We start from the raw sequence: 17,145 nt of genomic DNA, 5'->3' as shown, positions 1-17,145 counted from the left end.
GCAAACTGACCTCATGTTCCTTTAGAAAATAATCTTGTGGACAATTATTCATATTCATGATTTAGTGACAGGAATCTGATGATAATATCAGTGTTTGAAGTAATAATAATGACGTGCATAGTATATTTCTGGGAATTTTGCTGCATCAGATGATGTTGGCTGCTTGAGTCAGCTGGATTTAGTGTCTTGCTCTCTACTGTGCTAAGATATTCTTACCACACACACCAGAATTACTTAAGTGGTTCATCATGGTTTATAAAAATATAGATGTATATAAAGTGTGTGTGTATATAGTGTAATAACAGCAAAAATGTGTTTAGCTAAGAATATAATATAACTGTTACTAAATACAAGAACCATGTTTTTTAGCATAGCTATGTTCCACACAATTATATAAATTCCTCAAATTACATGTTATTGATGTTACTACATTCTGTTATACTGTTACTATATATTACTGCAAAAAACTAGATATAAAAACCATTCAAAGTCATTGAAATAATTATGTAAAAATTACTAAAAAGTGGCTGCCTGTGACTGATTGCAACTAACTGTGAATGCCTCACTGACTGTAAATGCCTGACTGGCTCTGACTAGCTGGTGCATAACAGACAGAAATCTGCAAAGGAAAAATCATAACTGTTGACCTAGCAAGGGCAAAGTTGTCACAAAGCTAATAGCAGCTTCCAGTTTAATGAGCACCAGACTCCATAAACTCATTACCATATTCCAGATTTAATGGCCAATGACTCTGTAAATAAGACTCTAGTTTTCAATCTTAAATTTGGTCATTAGAACCTGCAGAATGGTAAATCAGACGCCCATAAATCAAGTGGATACTGTATTTCTTTTGCTAGGGCTGGGCCCTATTTGGGTGTTCTTGGCCAGTTCATACCTTCTCCGGTGCAGTTTTTTGGACAGTTTGATTTCCTGGAGTTGTTTTTTCATTGGAGTTTTTCAGGGATCATCGGGGAGTTGCCCTGTCTTGGTCTAAGGCAAAAATAGTTGAGCCTGTGATCTCTGTTTTGGGCTATTGTTAATTGTTCAAGGTGGCATCTTTGTGGGTGCCTCTTTTCTGCCTCTGGTGGGGTTCTTGGCTCTGTCCCAGGACCCCTCCTCCTCAGTCAGGCATTTGGGGCTATGGGAACCTGAGGATCTTGGATCTTTGGTTCATTCCCTTGGGCTCTGTTAATCTTGGGTGTTCTGTTTTTGTGGGCCTCCATTGAGCACAATTCTGTTGGGCCTGTAGGTTCCCTAGGTTTGCCCATATTTAACAAGTCTACCATCCAGTCTTTCCTGACTATGATCTTGGTGGTCTTCTGTCAGCTTCCACTTTGCAGCTGGAGCCTTACATTGGGGTTGCTTAAGGCCTTGGTGATGGGGCTTGGTTGTGCTAGTTGGGTGTTTTACTCCATCATTCTTCCCAGTTGGATGGTGCTCCATTCCTTGTATTCCACTTGGGGTGTTTGGGTGGGCACTCGTTTCCATGCCCTGGTTTCTTGCTGGTATGCTGAGTGGTATAGTCTGGTTTCTTTCTCTTAGCTGGCCAGTTCTGTCTGCTACTTATGGTATAGTCCACTTCCTTAGCTTCTTGGGCCTGGGTGGTTTTTAAGGTTTGTGCTTTCTAGCTCATCTGCTCCCTTCACACCAGTCTGCTTTTCTGTGGGGAGCCCCTACGGCTCCCTGGAGCTTATCGGGCTAATGTGTGTTATGTTAGACCGGGACATTAGCTAAGGAGTTCAGACCTACCAGGGACCAGCGCCAGAACCTGGCCCCTTCAGAGAGGTTTCAGGGAGCAATGGCCCTGGAAAACCCCATATGGTTGGGGGTTTTCCTTATCTGCCATCGACCGGGGTTAGGCACCCAGAAAGGTAGGCGTAACAAAACAAACCCCACATGGTAAGAAACTACAACAAAAACCGAACAGAGAGGTAGAAAACTCCCTACAATCCCAAGGAAACAAGCAAACAAGCAAACATCACACTTTACTGCCGCGCCGATCGTCCGCGCAGCCCTCCCCACCCCGGGAGGGGGAGGGGGGAGCCCCGGACCTACCGCGCCGGCTGCCAAGCTCCAGTTCGTTCGCTAATGTCAACCGGGATTGACGCTTCTCTGGCCTCAGTTTCCTAGGCGGTGTTTGCCTTGTGTGGCGTTCACTGCCGTGTGTTGTGGTGTGCGGTGGCCAGGAGTACTTCATCAGTGCCGGGGCTGCATGTGCTTAGTGGCTGACTTCCCTAAGCGCCCTGTGAGTACTGCCCTTGCGTTACAGGGTTATCTTCCCTGGGGCGTTCGGGAACCATTCCCGTAGAGGTTCTTGCTGCTCGGCATTTGCCTCGCCCTTGGGGCCAGCTGGGGCTTGGGGCCCTTGTTTGGCCCTGGGTAGGGATTGGTATTGGGCTGGTTAGGGCGTCAAGGTGTTGCGCAGCCTGCCACCTAAGCGGCGGCCGGTTTCTGTTGCCTCTGGAGACGGTGTACTTTTGCGGGGTTTTTCTTTTGTTTTTCATATTCTTGCCTGGTGGGGGTCTGCCTAAGGTGGTTATAGTTCCACTGGTAGTGTTTGGCGGCCCTCTGCTAGGCCCCCGTGCTTGTACACGTCTCGGGGGTTTTCAGTGCTATAATCTACCCTCTTGTTATGTTTGGGTTTCTTAACCGGTTAGCAACACCTTGCCCGGGCTTCCCGTAGTTGTTACCCTACGGGCCCTGGAAACCCCTGTCTGGGCTCGGGGGACCATTGACTGTGTCTTCCGGGTTCCAACCCGTCTTGTACGGGATCGTTGGTTGCTGTTCCCTTGTCTCCGGGTGACAGTCGCCATTTTTACCTCCGTCATGCTGCCTGTTGGGTCACTGACACCTTGACCCGGAGTCTTGCGAGTGATTCTCTGCTTGTTCTCCAGTACTCTCCTGATGTTATTACTGTTCAGAGTACAGGCGGCATCCGTGTTGCAAGCTAGGTTAGGTTGCTGCAACATGCTAGGTTGGTTTCCCACTCGAATGCCCCGTGGCCGCCCCGTTTGGTTAGGTGCTGCTCGCCCCTTTCTCTCCATGTTCCCGGCTCCGGACCGTCTGCGTGTTTCTGGGTCGGGGCGGGGTTCAGTTGCGGCAGAGACTCGGGCGGTTTTCGGGGGATGCCCCGTTCGGGTTGGGGACGGAGGTTTGAGCCTGTGCCTCCTGCCAAGGCTTCTGGGTCTTACCAGCGGCCCTTTCTTGTTGCCTTTCCCATGGGCTCTTGCTTTTCTTTCAGGGCGGAGGGCTTGGAGGCCGGCTCTGCCCCGGGGCCTCTGTTGTTGGTTCCCGGGGCTGTGGGGGATGCCTACTAGCAGTTCTGGGGCGGTTTTGCCCCTTCAGGGGTTTTTCTGCTGTTGGGCGTCGTTTTTTCGCCCTTCCAGTCTGCTAGCTTCCCACATTTGCTGGCGTGTTTTTGTGTATTAAGCGTCAGTCACAGCCCCTTCTGGCGGCCATTTTCGTCTGCCGGTTTCCCGGCGTGGCCACCAGGGCGGCGTTGCGGTTTGTTTACATGCGTCTGGGTGTGCGAGCGAGCGTCTCTGGTGAGTTTTCAAAAAATTTGCAGGGTTTTTGTTCTCCTGTTGTCGTTTCTTTGTTTTCTGGTGTTTTCTTGCCGTTGCCTGTTCCTCTGGGAACGTTTGGGTGTTGATTTTGGGTCTGAGCCTCTGGGTTTAGGCTCAGTGCCCCTGGCTGGTATGCTTGCTCCCACACCTTGCCCCTCGGTTTTCGGTCTGTTGGGACCGTTTTCCCAGGGCGTTCTGCTGGGGTCTGTGCTTTGCCTTTTAGTGGTGTTCTCCGCCGGCAAATGTGGTGGTTTGGGCTCCCCCTGGTTCGATTCTGGGTTCCTTTGGGTTCCTTGGTTTCGTTCTGGAGGTTTCTTCCTCTTGGGCCCCCTTTTGTGGGTTCAGGGGACTTTGTTTCCTCGTGTGACCCGGTTCTGCCTTTTGGGGTTCCGGGGTCTTCCTGGCTTGCAGACTGAGCTTTTTGGGTCTTGGCACATGTTGTGGTTGTGCTGGGACTTTGTGGTTTTGCTGTCGAGGTGGGCCTTTTGATGCAGTTTTGTGCCTTCTTTGCCTGGCCGGCGTAGTGCTCTTTGCCACTAGTCGGCGGCTTGTGCTTTTACAATATATGTCCTCACCTAGTTGTGCTTGTGGGGGTTGAGCTCTGGCTCCTTGGTCCTGCCTCTCAACCGTCCGTCAACAGGTGTATCGGTTCCTGTGCCTCTTGGGCTCTGTCATGTCTACATGTGACATTGTATGGGGGTCAGCCTCGTTACTTGTGTGAGGAGTCGCCACATTACTTCTTAGTGCTTTCCCGTTCCCATTCCGACACTCAAAAAAAAAAAAAAAAAAAAAAAAACTAATTCTATCTGTGGCTCTTTTGGGTACTCAGTTTCCACCTGTGTCCCCTAGTGCGTGTGCCCCTTGTGTTACATATCCTGTCCTTTTCAACCCTGTCGATTCCCTTGGGTATCTTGTATGTGGTGATCAGGTCTCCCCTCACTTCCTCTTCCAGCGAAGTGTGGTTTCATTCCCGTAGTCTCTCCTCATGACTTCGGCAGTGTACTTTTTCTTTCGGAAGGGGTTCTGTTCCCTTCTCTGTTGACTGGGCGCTGGGGGAGCAGCTTGCTCTGTTGCCTCTCGCTTGGTCCCGCTGTTGGTGGGCGCTTTGGGTTGTCTTCCGGCCTCTGCTGGCGTAGGAGGACGGCTTCTCCCCCTTGGGGGGGGTTCAGAGCTGGCGGGGTGGGCTTCTTCCCTGCGCTTCGTCATTTCCTCTTCGTGGGTGCGTGGGGCGTGGTCGATCCGCCCCATCCTTCTGGGCTTCCCGTCTGCTCTTTGCAGTCATGAGCTTTTCCCGTCTGCTCTTTGCAGTCATGATCTTTTCCAGTCTGCAGTTCTTCTGGACTACTTCCGTCTGCGCCCTGGATCCTCTGCCCTGCTCGGAGGACTGTTGTCTCCTGTTCGGATTCTGTTAGGGCCGGGTGCATGGATGGTGGACCTGGACCTCCAGGTCACTTCTTGGCACGTTCCTCTCCAGTTTTTCTGGGGCTAGCACGGTTGGTAATTACCTATGTGTACTTACCTAAGTGTAGTTACAGGATGAGAGCTACTCTCGTGGTGTCCCGTCTTCCCAGCACTCTTTGTCATATAATGCTTTGATTATAATTGTCATATTGTCATATAATGATTGTCATGTGTCATAATATGTCTTCTTATGATTGTCATACAATGCTTTGGTGGTGGGGCTTCAGGTTTGCTGTTTTTATTGCATTCCCTATTTTGTGAAGGGCACTTTGTATACTCTTTGCATCTTTCCCGGATCTTAGTGCCCTGTCTGTGTCTGAGATTCGGTGTCTGGCCTACCTCGACGACTGGCTGGAGTGGGCTCCCAGTCAGTCCGCTTGTCTGCTCGCCAGGGGATGGTTCTTTCCAGATCGCTGGGTTTGGTTTCCTGGTGATCTGGAGGTTTTACCTTCTGTTTCCGTCCCGGGTTCGGACCTGGGCCTTGTTTCAGGCTCTTGGGCCCCTCGTTGTCTTCCCTCCAGAAGTGTTACTGTGGCTGTGGTCCCGCCTTTGGCTGTTCAGGAGGGGGTCCCGGGTTGCTCAGCGGTTGCTTGGGCGGTTGTGCGGGAGTTTGCGCTTTGGCGTGCTTGTCTGCCCGCGGAGTCGGGTTTGGCTCCGGCGTCGGTTGGTTCCTACGGAGACTCCACTTCCGCCTCTTGCATTCCTTGGGTTCCTCTGGGGATCTGGTGTTGGTGCTGCGTCACCAGCTTCCTCTTTGGGGTTTTCGGGGTTCCGTGCCTTGGCGGCTCCCCGAGCCTTCGCTCGATGTGTTCACGGACGGGTCGTCTCTCGGCTGGGGCTTTGTGACCAGTGCTCACCAGGTCGGCCGAGGTTGATGGAGTCTGTCTGTCCGTCGGGCTCACAGCCCGGTTCAGGTGTTCATGGCTGTCTGGTTTGCGCTTCGGAGGGTTTGGGTCACTAGGTACTCTACCATTCAGCTCTGTTTGGACTGTTCTCTGGTGGTTCTTGCCGGAACCACAGGGGGTTTGGTTAACCGTGTGGTTCGTGTCCGGGGTGTGTCCTGCGTCCTGGTGGACAGCTGTCTCGGTTCATTCCTCTTCGTGGGTTGGCCAGTCGTCGCCGATTCGTTTTGTTGGCTCTGTTGGGCTTATGGACTCCTGGCCATGGACGTCTTCGGGTCGGCGTGGTCTAGGCGTCGCCCGTTTTGTGGCGCCCTTCCCACCTGCGAGGACTTCACGGTGGAGGCTTTCGGCAGGCCTGGTCGAGGTGGGGGGTACCTGTACCTCTTCTCCCGGTCCAGCTGTTGCTTCGGGTTCTGGCTCAGTTGCAGCCCATTCCCACGAGAACAGTCCTTATGGTTCCACTGTGGCCGGCCCGGCCTTCTTTTCAGACGCTGCTTGATAGGTGTCCGTACCCGGGGCGTTTTTCCTGAGGCTTCGCCTCTTTCAGCAGGCCGAATCGGTCCTGTCCGTGACTGGTTCGGCCTTCTCTTTGGCTCTTCGCGTCTGGTATTTTGACGCAGGTATCGCCATCTCTATGGTGTTCAGGTAGCTTTGTTGACGGTGTCCCACCTGCGAGCTTCGTCTTGGAGACTGTATGACGGTTCTTACGTCTTCTCGCGTTTTGTTTCCCCTCCGGCCTGCTCATGAGTCGCCTGAGCCATCCTGGTCCTTGTTCAGGGTGCCTTCTTCTCTTCCCCTCAGTGGTGGTAGCTTTATTGGTGTGCAGCCTTTCTCTGTCCTGGCGACGGTCGAGACGGCTGCTTTCCGGAGGGGTTCTTGGGGTATTGGTACTTGTTTGGTTTGGCCGGGGGGTGCGTCCTGTGTTGTCCAGTTGTGCTTTTTGCTGTTGCCGGCGTGCCGTGCCTGGGGATGCGCTGTGGTTGATCCGGTTCCTTCGTTCCCTGTTTTCAGGGCTCGGGTTTCCCGGGTCGTCCGCAGTGTTTTCCTTCTTACTGCGGTCTGTCTTTGCGCCCGTGCTGTTCAGACGTTTGCAGCAATTGCTGCTGTGTTGGTGACGTTTCGGGCGCAGGAAATTGTGGGTCGCACAGGTTTTTGGCCGCCCATCCATATGTGCGTCTGTTCTTGGGCGTTCTTGTTGCCTTGGGTCGCAGGTTTGCGACCGGTTGTCTTGGCTTTGCGTTGCAGAGTTTGTGGCGGCCGCCTCCCGGGTTAGCCCTTTCTTTTCCTTCTCTTTGGGTATGAAGCTCCAGGGAGCCGTAGGGGCTCCCCACAGAAAACCAGCGTTGAATGTAATGAAACGCCATTTTCTGGGTGAGCCCCGGAGGCTCCCTGGAAACCCTCCCTCCCACCGGTCGGCGGTTTTTTCGCGTTGGTTGACGCTTAGCTTCCGAACTGGAGCTTGGCAGCCGGCGCGGTAGGTCCGGGGCTCCCCCCTCCCCCTCCCGGGGTGGGGAGGGCTGCGCGGACGATCGGCGCGGCAGTAAAGTGTGATGTTTGCTTGTTTGCTTGTTTCCTTGGGATTGTAGGGAGTTTTCTACCTCTCTGTTCGGTTTTTGTTGTAGTTTCTTACCATGTGGGGTTTGTTTTGTTACGCCTACCTTTCTGGGTGCCTAACCCCGGTCGATGGCAGATAAGGAAAACCCCCAACCATATGGGGTTTTCCAGGGCCATTGCTCCCTGAAACCTCTCTGAAGGGGCCAGGTTCTGGCGCTGGTCCCTGGTAGGTCTGAACTCCTTAGCTAATGTCCCGGTCTAACATAACACACATTAGCCCGATAAGCTCCAGGGAGCCTCCGGGGCTCACCCAGAAAATGGCGTTTCATTACATTCAACGCTGGTTTTTTTTGTTTTCTTTCCATGGTGAGTTATCTTGGGGAGATGGAGAGATACCCTCTCAGAAATCCAGTGGTGAATGTAATGAGATGTCTCTTTCCTGTGGGTCTCCTCTGTATCTGCCCATTCTCGCCCTTGTCTTCTTCCCATAGTAGTCAGGGAGTCTTGTTATTACCTACTTACCTAAATGTAATTACAGAATGAGAGCTATGCTAATGGTTTCATGTCTTCCCAGTACTCTATTATTTGATGCTTTGGACAGTGCATACATTACAGGAATAGCTACCCAGGAACAGTTGGTCACCTGACCAGCCATCTAGTGGCAAGAGAATACAGTATAGCTAACTAGTGATTTAACCTAGCGAGTGTGTACACTGTTCGAATCAGGGTTGCTAATGTTGTCCAAGCGGTTGCTACCCCAGGTGGGTAGCTAGAGAAGATACAGAGGGACCCACCAGAATGTCATTTCACTACATTCAGTGCTGGATTTACTGCTTTAATAAAATTATTAAATATAAAATCCCGTCCAAACGAAACAGTTTGGGCTGCGTGAACGCTAAGGACCCGTTTGGAAAATGTCACATGGATGGGCTTGAATTTGGGCTAGGACATTAGAAACACAGATGAGAGTGAAAACTCGCTGCAGTTAGGTTCTCCTGGTAGATATCCATTCCAGTAGTATAGTTGGGTTTGTTCTCGACTCTCAATCAGGAATTCAAGGTTTAAATTTTGGGCAGGACACAAATGGTTAAGCGTTCACCTAGCAGTAAATAGGTAACCAGGTCATAAATAAGTCAGCTTGTTGTGGGATTGTATCCTTGGGAGGGTCAGTAAGTGTCGACCTTAGGGGAAAGGGGACCTTGATATAAGCCTAACATGTATATATACACACTGGCTGCCTGTCCCTAACACAATGATTATTATTATTATTACAATTATCATCATATGACGGGTTGAAATTGGAGTTACGGGGTTTGCAATGTTATCATAAAGCTTGGGAAATGGTGCTTATGAAAGGTATCTCCTTTAATATTGCTTAGAATGTATTTGTATCAGTTTTTTTTTAATAGGAATATTATAAAAAGGAGTTAGTGCCTTGGGAAACCCATTGAGCATAATTGAAACAAAATTGTGATTTTTTAAATTTTGACTTTGGCAAGGTTATCATTTATCAATCATACAGCTGCCTTCGAAAAATAGTCTATGCACAATTATTTTCCTAGATACTGTATGTGTTTCTGGGAGGGCTTCCCACCTGGAATCCACTAACCAAAATTATGAGTGCTTACTGGCAACCATTACTAAAATTTGGCCCCTTCAATAGAGACAAGGGAAGTCTAAGGGGTTCTAGGTTACCACAGCAATCAGTGTGAAAAATTCACCAGAAAAGTAAACTGCAACAATCCAACAATAAATTTTATGAAACACCTCCTGGTGGGTTCATTTGGTAGTTTTTGTGACCTACTAACCTGGTTAGCTCTAAGCTTAAGCATGCCCCCCAGGCTCCGAGTCACAAGCACCTACCGGAGATTCTGGGGATACCAAATCAACCTAGGTCAAAAGGTAAAACCAGCAGAGAGGTATTGTACCCCCAAAAGAAGCAACCACATGAAATCTTGGTAACCCTGACACAAACTAGGTACACACTCATTATCCAGACCCAACTATTAGTTACTAAAACACCACCAAATAGCAACCCAGGCCCTCAACTGGCTGCCCCTATTAGATATGCACCTTCTGTGGATGAGAAAACAGATCCAAGTGCCCTCGCTGCTCTTCCCAGCTTTGTTTTCAGTTAAGTATTAGCATTCATTTTGAATTTTGTTCTGCAGGGGCCTCTTCATGATTCTATTCATTTTCGTGCTTCACAGATATTTTTTTCTAAACACTGTTTAAGTCTTAGTCTTATTGACCTTGACTGCTTGTAGCTAGAGTTCCCATCTCAAGTTGTCACTGTTATTACCCCTGCCTTTCAAGGTTTTCTTTCCTACTAACGTTTGAGTCTGCCATTTGGGGGTTTCCTCCATTCAAGGGGCTTCACACCAGGTGAAGAATTTCAGCTCCTGTGAGAATTCCAGAGGTTGAGGTGGATTGGGGGTTTATTTCGGTTTGGGGGCCCCACAGTAAGTTCGTAGTCGGCTCTTGCTCTGATGGCAGCTTACACATCCCTTCACCACATGTTCCTAGGTTAGAGGTTGACATGAGTTTAATCGATGTTCCCCAGCCTCCCATTTGGTCACCCTAGTTGGTACTGATGTTTTAAAACAGGCCATGTGTGATTCTGGAAATGTTGTGGACCTTCTTCCCATGCTTGCTGCTGCAGTATGTGGTTTTTCTGGGTCCTCTTTGGTTCTGTTACATGCTGATAGTCATCCTCTCTCTCTTTGCCATTTTGCTTGTTGAGTTTGATTGTTTTCACCCCCAAATCTGCAATGTGTATTATCATTGACAAAGTTTTTAACTGGACCATCTGTGAGGGGAGTGGTTTATCAGGCAGCGGTCATGGTCTGGCTGGCTTGGATGCCCTTGAGTTGGAACCTCTACTCTTTGTTGCTGAAGAGGTGGAGCATTTGTTGTGCAGATGTGTTCTCAGTTTGCTCCTCCTTTTCACCCCTCTTCTGTTTCAGACCATGCTGGTGTGGTGCACCCAGCCACTTTTCCACCTTCCTTGATCCAAACTGAAGCATTTGTGTCCTGGTTTTCTGGTTTGGGCTTGACAGAGCCTTCTCTGGAGACCGCCTCTTTCTTGACAGTAGTGGCAAGAAATGTGGTGGTTTTGTGGGTTGATCCGGTCTCCTTCAAACCCTGTTCCAAGGCTCACTTTTTTCAGGTTGTCCTCAGCATTATTAAATCTAGCCAGCCTGTAGTATACCCTTGTGCCCACAACGTGCCAAAATATGATGCACTTGTGGCTGTCTTTTTCAAGATGTCCTGGGCTGTTTTTCGGGCATGAAGGTTTAAGAGGTCTAACAGGTCTTGGCAGCCCAGTATTTGGTCAATTTCCAAAAACCTCATTATGGCTCAGGCCATGTCTCTCAGCCAGTTGTCTCACCTTCACTTCCATACCAAGATCATTTGTTGGTACTAACTAGTTTGAGCTAGTTTAGAGAGATTCAATTGCATTATTTGGGGGTATTTTTTGGGCAGTTTGAGGCTTTAATTCTTTTGAACCCCAGAAATGGTCTGTAATGCTTTGTTGGCTCTCTCGATGCTTTCCCAGTGGAGTGGCAGAATATCTCGCTTAACATCTCTATGAGATGTGAGGCCAAATAGAACTCCATGGCTGTGACCTAGTAGTTGGGATCAATCTCAGTGAGATAGCTTCAGGGAGCCACCAGGGCTCATCCAGAAACAAGCATTTCATTACATCCTACTGTTTTTTTCCCATTGGTTGTTGTGGTGGATTAGAGCCCAGGCTTCCCTCGACTTTATTGAGGAGGGGGGCCCAGATTTTGGTACTGGTTTCTGGTAGGCATTTGTGATTTGATAAGAGCCTGATGTGGTATCTAGGTTTGGAAGACTGCATTTGGAGACATTTCATTACATTCACTGCTTAATTTTTATTTATGCAAATGTAATACAAGATGTTTTTGTAGTTATTTGTGTGTTAAAATATTATTAATTAAATACATGTACTGTTTTCACTAAAAGAAAAGTCAGCGTTGACTGTAATGAAACACTTCTTTCTGGGCGAGTCCTGTTGGCTTCCTGAAGCTATCTTGCTAAGATAGTTCACATCTACTAGGTCACATCAGCCTTGGAGTTCATTTTGACTTACCGCAACCAATGCCAGAATCTGACCCCTCCCTCACAGAGGTACAGGGAGTAGTTGACACTCCGCCACTCCACCGAAAAAGCATACAGAAAAGTCAGCGAACCAATACAGACCACTGTTGGGTTCAAAGAGACTGAAGTCTCAAAACTGCCAAATGAACTTCCCCAACTCTGTAAACAAATGATTGAATCTCTTGAAACAAGTGTGCACTTGTTCACCCCACCCCTACCACTAGTTAGAGGGGAGGGGCTCTCACCGTCCACTGGCTAATGCCATCAGTTATGGAGCAGATTTTTAAATGAAAAACCCCAAACAATGACCTGGAAGGGAGGGACGGGGGGTAGGTATCAGGAAACCACTGGGGCTCACCCAGAAAGAGGAGTTTCATTATATCAATGCTGGGTTTCTATCCTTGATGCTAACAAGTTGCTGATACAAAAAACAGGGATTCAACAAAGAGGAGGAACCAAGGAAACCAGATCTAACCAAAAAGCCCCCACAGAGGCATAATTGGTGGTATGAAGATAGTGGCAGAATGCCACCAGTGAACACAGCACATGATGTACTCCCAGCACAACCAACTAAGAACCATGGGACCCCCTCAAGAAACCCACCGACTCATTTATCTCCAGAAAAGAAGATGATAGCTGCAGATGAACATAATACTAACCAGGGTAAAAGGAACAAAATCAGGTCTCATGAGAAGAGCATGAACTTCTCCAACCCTACAACCAGAGGCATGTGCCAACAGAAAAAAAAAGCTTAGAAAAAAGACTCCCAGATTGAAAAGGACATGGTAAACTGAGGAGAAGAAAGAAAAGTGAGAATACGATTCAAGGACCAAGTGGGTACTGAGGATACATGAAGAGGCTGGAGGTCAAAACATTGCACAAGACACTTCTGAAACGGCATCAAGGAAGTATCGACACTGAACACAAACAGCAGCTGCTCTGCTAGTGCCGCACAATAAGAAACATTAGCATTTGGCATGAGATGCCAGTCAAGAAACAACCAAGAAAGAAATGAAAGAACCACATAAACAGAGACCAAAGAGCAACAGCGGAGGGAAAGTGGCAAAAATAGTGCCAAGACACCTCGTACTGCGTCTGAGGAGAAAAATGTAGATGGGACACCATGAAGGCAACCACCTGCTCACCATAAAGATGACGATAAAGACACATCAGATATGCCAGACACGAAGAACTGAGGAGGTTGAACCCAGTGAGGTACTTCACTGGGCCAATCCTCTGAAAGAGGCAGAGCTGTAGAAAAATTCCTAGGTTCAGACACCAAGCAAGCAGTGCCTGAAACTAAGGCTGAGCCGACCACCAAGGAGCCAGAAGGGCCACATTACATTGAAAGGACTCTAACCTGGCCAGGACCCAGAGCAACAGCTGGACCAGGGGGAAAACAGAGAAACCCCCACCATGACCAGACCAGCTGAAAGGTATCCACAGTGATGGCCTCCCAACTGGGGGAACAGAAAGGCACTGATTCCAGACTGATGCCAACATATCCATGTCAGGGCTCCAAAATATCACACAAAAGCTATTAGAAGGAGATGGCATCAATGGCCCACTCCACAGAGATAGGAAGAAACTGACAGACCATTCACAGGAGTATTGGACATTTCCCAAATATAAACTGTGGAGTACCAAATCCCAAGAAGCCAGCAGGTGAGCTACATGCAGTGTCCTGCTCCAGAGGGTAATAGACTGAAGCGAGTTCACCCCCTTGGCTCAGACAGTGAACCACCACTGGGGTATATTCCAAATGCAGCATGAACATGAAGCCTGGAGAATCCTCCTCAGGACCTGCCATACAGCTGCAAACCCCACACTGTACTGTGTATCTAACAGACAGGTAGCAACAACAACCTTGAGTGGCCTGACAAAAGCTGGCCATGAAGCCCCAACCTAGTGCTGAAGCATCCGTAAAGATATCAAATGAGGGAGGAGGAGAAAGGCACCGAGGAGCAGAACTCCATAAAGCCCACAGAGGCAGTCAGTGATGCAGCAGCCAGCAAAGAGTAGAGATTGAACCCAATATTTGTAGTAGCAGCAAATTGGGTAAAACTGGAGAAACCAGAACAGCCCCTGAAGCCACACCCTTTTTCACCTGTGGAAAAACCACATAGGCTAAATTCAGGCTCCTGCACAACCCCTCGTGCAACTGCCAAGTCACCTTGGGCTGTCTCAATACCAGCTGGCAGTGGTGCTGCAGCTGAAGCAAAGCTGCCAGAGGAACGGAAAGCTAAGTTAAAAAGAGACTCTCACATGGCCCAGCCAAGTCCAAATCTGGGACAGGTTTGGACTCAGCTGGCAGAAGTTCCCCAGGGTTCTCCAGGAACCCAAACTTGGCAAACTGAGAAAGAATTAGATCCCTGGCTAGCAGACATGCAGACTGGGGACCCACACCAGCCAGTCATTAAGGTTATCTTGAGGTTATCTTGAGATGATTTCGGGGCTTTTTTTTAGTGTCCCCGCGGCCCGGTCCTCGACCAGGCCTCCACCCCCAGGAAGCAGCCCGTGACAGCTGACTAACACCCAGGTACCTATTTTACTGCTAGGTAACAGGAGCATAGGGTGAAAGAAACTCTACCCATTGTTTCTCGCCGGCGCCTAGGATCGAACCCAGGACCACAGGATCACAAGTCCCGCGTGCTGTCCGCTCGGCCGACCGGCTCCCAAAGGTAGGCCAGGACACAAACCCCAAGACTTGGTGAAAACATGAGGAACCAAATTCAAGCTATAAGAAAGAACCCAGAACCAGTAGGCCTGATGCCCCACAACAAAACCAATGTCTGATCCCCAGATGTATTGGGATGGCAGGCAAAGCCCCAGCCCTACCTGACCATCACCAGGAATGAGAATGAGAACCATGCATATACAACAATTCCAAAATTGGCTGAGAAGAAGTGGCTGCAGAGTACAAAAGCTGGGCAACAACCTTCTTCAGGAAGAGGGGGCAAAAAGGTGGAAGGTGAGCAAGAGTACCAAGGACCAAGCCGAATCCAAAGACTGGACCGACACAGCCTGTCAACACACAAGGTGGGCAGATTAGAGCACAGCAATGCCTTCCAGAGAATGGGTGCATACAGCATGGGCAAAACCACCAACACTGCCACGATGGAGACCAAAGCACCCACTCCAGACCCAGAGCCTCAACGTTCTCATGGAGCCAGTCAGCATGGAGTTTCACGAGGGCTAGAAACTGCATAACTGAAGCCAAATGCAAGTGAGCCTGAAAGTCCTCCACCACAATGACCACCATCAGCAAAAGGCATTTAGGCATGGAGCTGCACCAAGCCCACATTCCAGGAAAGAGTTGGGCAAACAGGCAGCCTTTGATCGGCTCAAAAGAAGGGCCGCCCAAAAACACCAGAAATATGATTGTCACCTCACTCCACTCAAGTGAGATAAAAACTATGCCAAGCCCCAAAGGAAAAAAAGAGGGATTGCCCACTAGCCAGGAAGACTCCGGACCTTCCTAACACATCCAATAAGGAGACGATTCGAACTAAAATAACGTAAAGTCCATCATAGAGGCAAACTCCTGGTCTCGCAGGAGGTACTGAAAGAGATTCTCCTGAGCCAGCAAAGCGGGGGGACCCAAGAGGAAGGGAACCTGGGAAAGTACATCCTTAATGGGCCTAGCAGCTAGCAGAAATGCACCCTGGGGGGACCTGCACTCAAACAAACTTATACAAAGGAGGAGGATATGAGAACTCCTCCTCCAAAGCAGAAGACCCATGCCATTTGGGAAGTAGGCCTTATTGGGGTTTAAGGGAACCCAAAGCCTCCTATCAGGCTCCACCAAAACCTCAGAAATCAATCATGAGACTCGGGCAGAACCAGCATCCTCACCCATCACCCAGAACAGATAAGTAGAGTCCAAGAGAGAAGCCCCTGAAAAAGGGGTTAGCTGGAAGGAAAACCCCAGAACCTCAGCAGAACTAACATACTTGACTGCCTCTGTGCCCAAAGTGGAAGGAGCCATCTCCGGAGATGACCGACACATCCTGAGCTAAATCCTGCTCTGACCCAGAATCCTTCAGATGTTTAGGAGCCAAAAGCAGGTGGGAAAGAATCGGAAGCAGGACGAACCATACCCGAAGGAGAAGGAACAGGTGTGGACAAAACCAAGGTGGAGTTCACCAACACCTCCAATTCCAGGTCCCTAAACACAAGATGAACCAGCTTCAGGGCATCTAAATGGGCATACAATCTATACCATTGTAGGCGGGCAAAATGAACACACAAGGTGGAAGCTGCCCGATACGCTTGAACTTTGTCAGGAGGGTCTGAGAGAAGAGCCACATACAGAGAACAAACCCAGCAGGACTTGGGAGTTCATAGGTGTCATCAACACAGCAGGCAGCATAGTGGAGGCAGAAAGAATGATCATCATCCCTTAACAAGGTTGACAAACAACCCTTAAACTCATACAAAATGAGAATGGAAATATACATAGGCCACACAGAACCCACAGGTGGATTCGCAGGGCCTGGAGGAGGACATGCAGGCACTGGAGATGCTATGTTGGACCTAAAAGTAAGCCAACACAATCTGGATTACAAGGCTGTGAAGGCCGACCTAGGTGCATTGTGAGTACAATTACATGAACCACCAATACACCTCAGCCAGTCAATGCTCGTTCATGACCTGGGGCCTAGACAGAGGGGTAACAAGACCCTAGACTCGCCCAAAGCATGGGCCCCATAGTCAGGACGGACCTCCAGGAGAATGAGCTCTCAAACACACCAGAGATGAGAACCGTTCAGTGCAGAGGCAGCACTAAGCACTGGAAACCACCATGGCTGCTGATGACCCAGGAGCCCTACAGCAGATGTTGCTTTCAATATGTATCAACAACAGAACTGATAGCATTAGCCAGTGGTCAGCATGAGCTCCGGCCCCCCTCCCTCCCAAAAATGTGGGAGAGGCTAGGGCGATAGAGCAGCTGCTTGTTTTGAGATTCAATCATTTGTTTACATTGTTGGGGGAGTTCATTTGGTGGTTTTAAAGCTTCAGTCTCCTTGAACCCAGTAGTAGTCTGTATTGGTTCAGACTTTTCTGGATTCTTTCCTGGTGAGGTAGGTGGCAGTGTCACCTACTCCCTGCACCTCTGTGAGGATGGGGGTAGGGGGAGGGCAAGGTTCTGGCACTGGTAGGCCAAACTGAAGTTTACGGCTTATAGTATCTAGTACGGTACCTGTAGTTGGTAGCCAATGGGTTTCCCCCCCAAAAAATATTTAAAGCAAAATTTTATGAAATAAAAAAAAAAAAAAAAAAAAAAACTCAAGTGTACAGAATGATATACAGTATACTGAATTTTCATAGTCGCTTTGTACTGTATGTATTTCCTTGTATACACTGAGTTTTTTTTTTAAATAAGTAATTTAATCTTATATGCAAGTTTATGACAGACGCATGGCCACTTCATTTGTGTAGTCCAGTCGAGTCTCTCAAATCCAATACACCATACTCCAAATTCTGAATTAAAAACAGAATTGTGACGTGGACCATTTCTGTGAAAAAATCGATTA

General features: G+C 49.0%; 1 protein-coding gene across 11 annotated transcripts in view; it reads left to right on the top strand.

Moving 5' to 3' along the window:
- Nucleotides 1-17,145, top strand: part of LOC123765279 (voltage-dependent L-type calcium channel subunit beta-2) — a 272,000-nt gene that overhangs the window by 216,649 nt on the left and 38,206 nt on the right. The gene's annotated exons all lie outside the window — the stretch shown is intronic.

The sequence above is a fragment of the Procambarus clarkii genome, chromosome 33 (assembly GCF_040958095.1).
Source record: "Procambarus clarkii isolate CNS0578487 chromosome 33, FALCON_Pclarkii_2.0, whole genome shotgun sequence".
NCBI lineage: Eukaryota > Metazoa > Arthropoda > Malacostraca > Decapoda > Cambaridae > Procambarus > Procambarus clarkii.
This window is presented reverse-complemented; position numbering and strand designations above follow the sequence as displayed.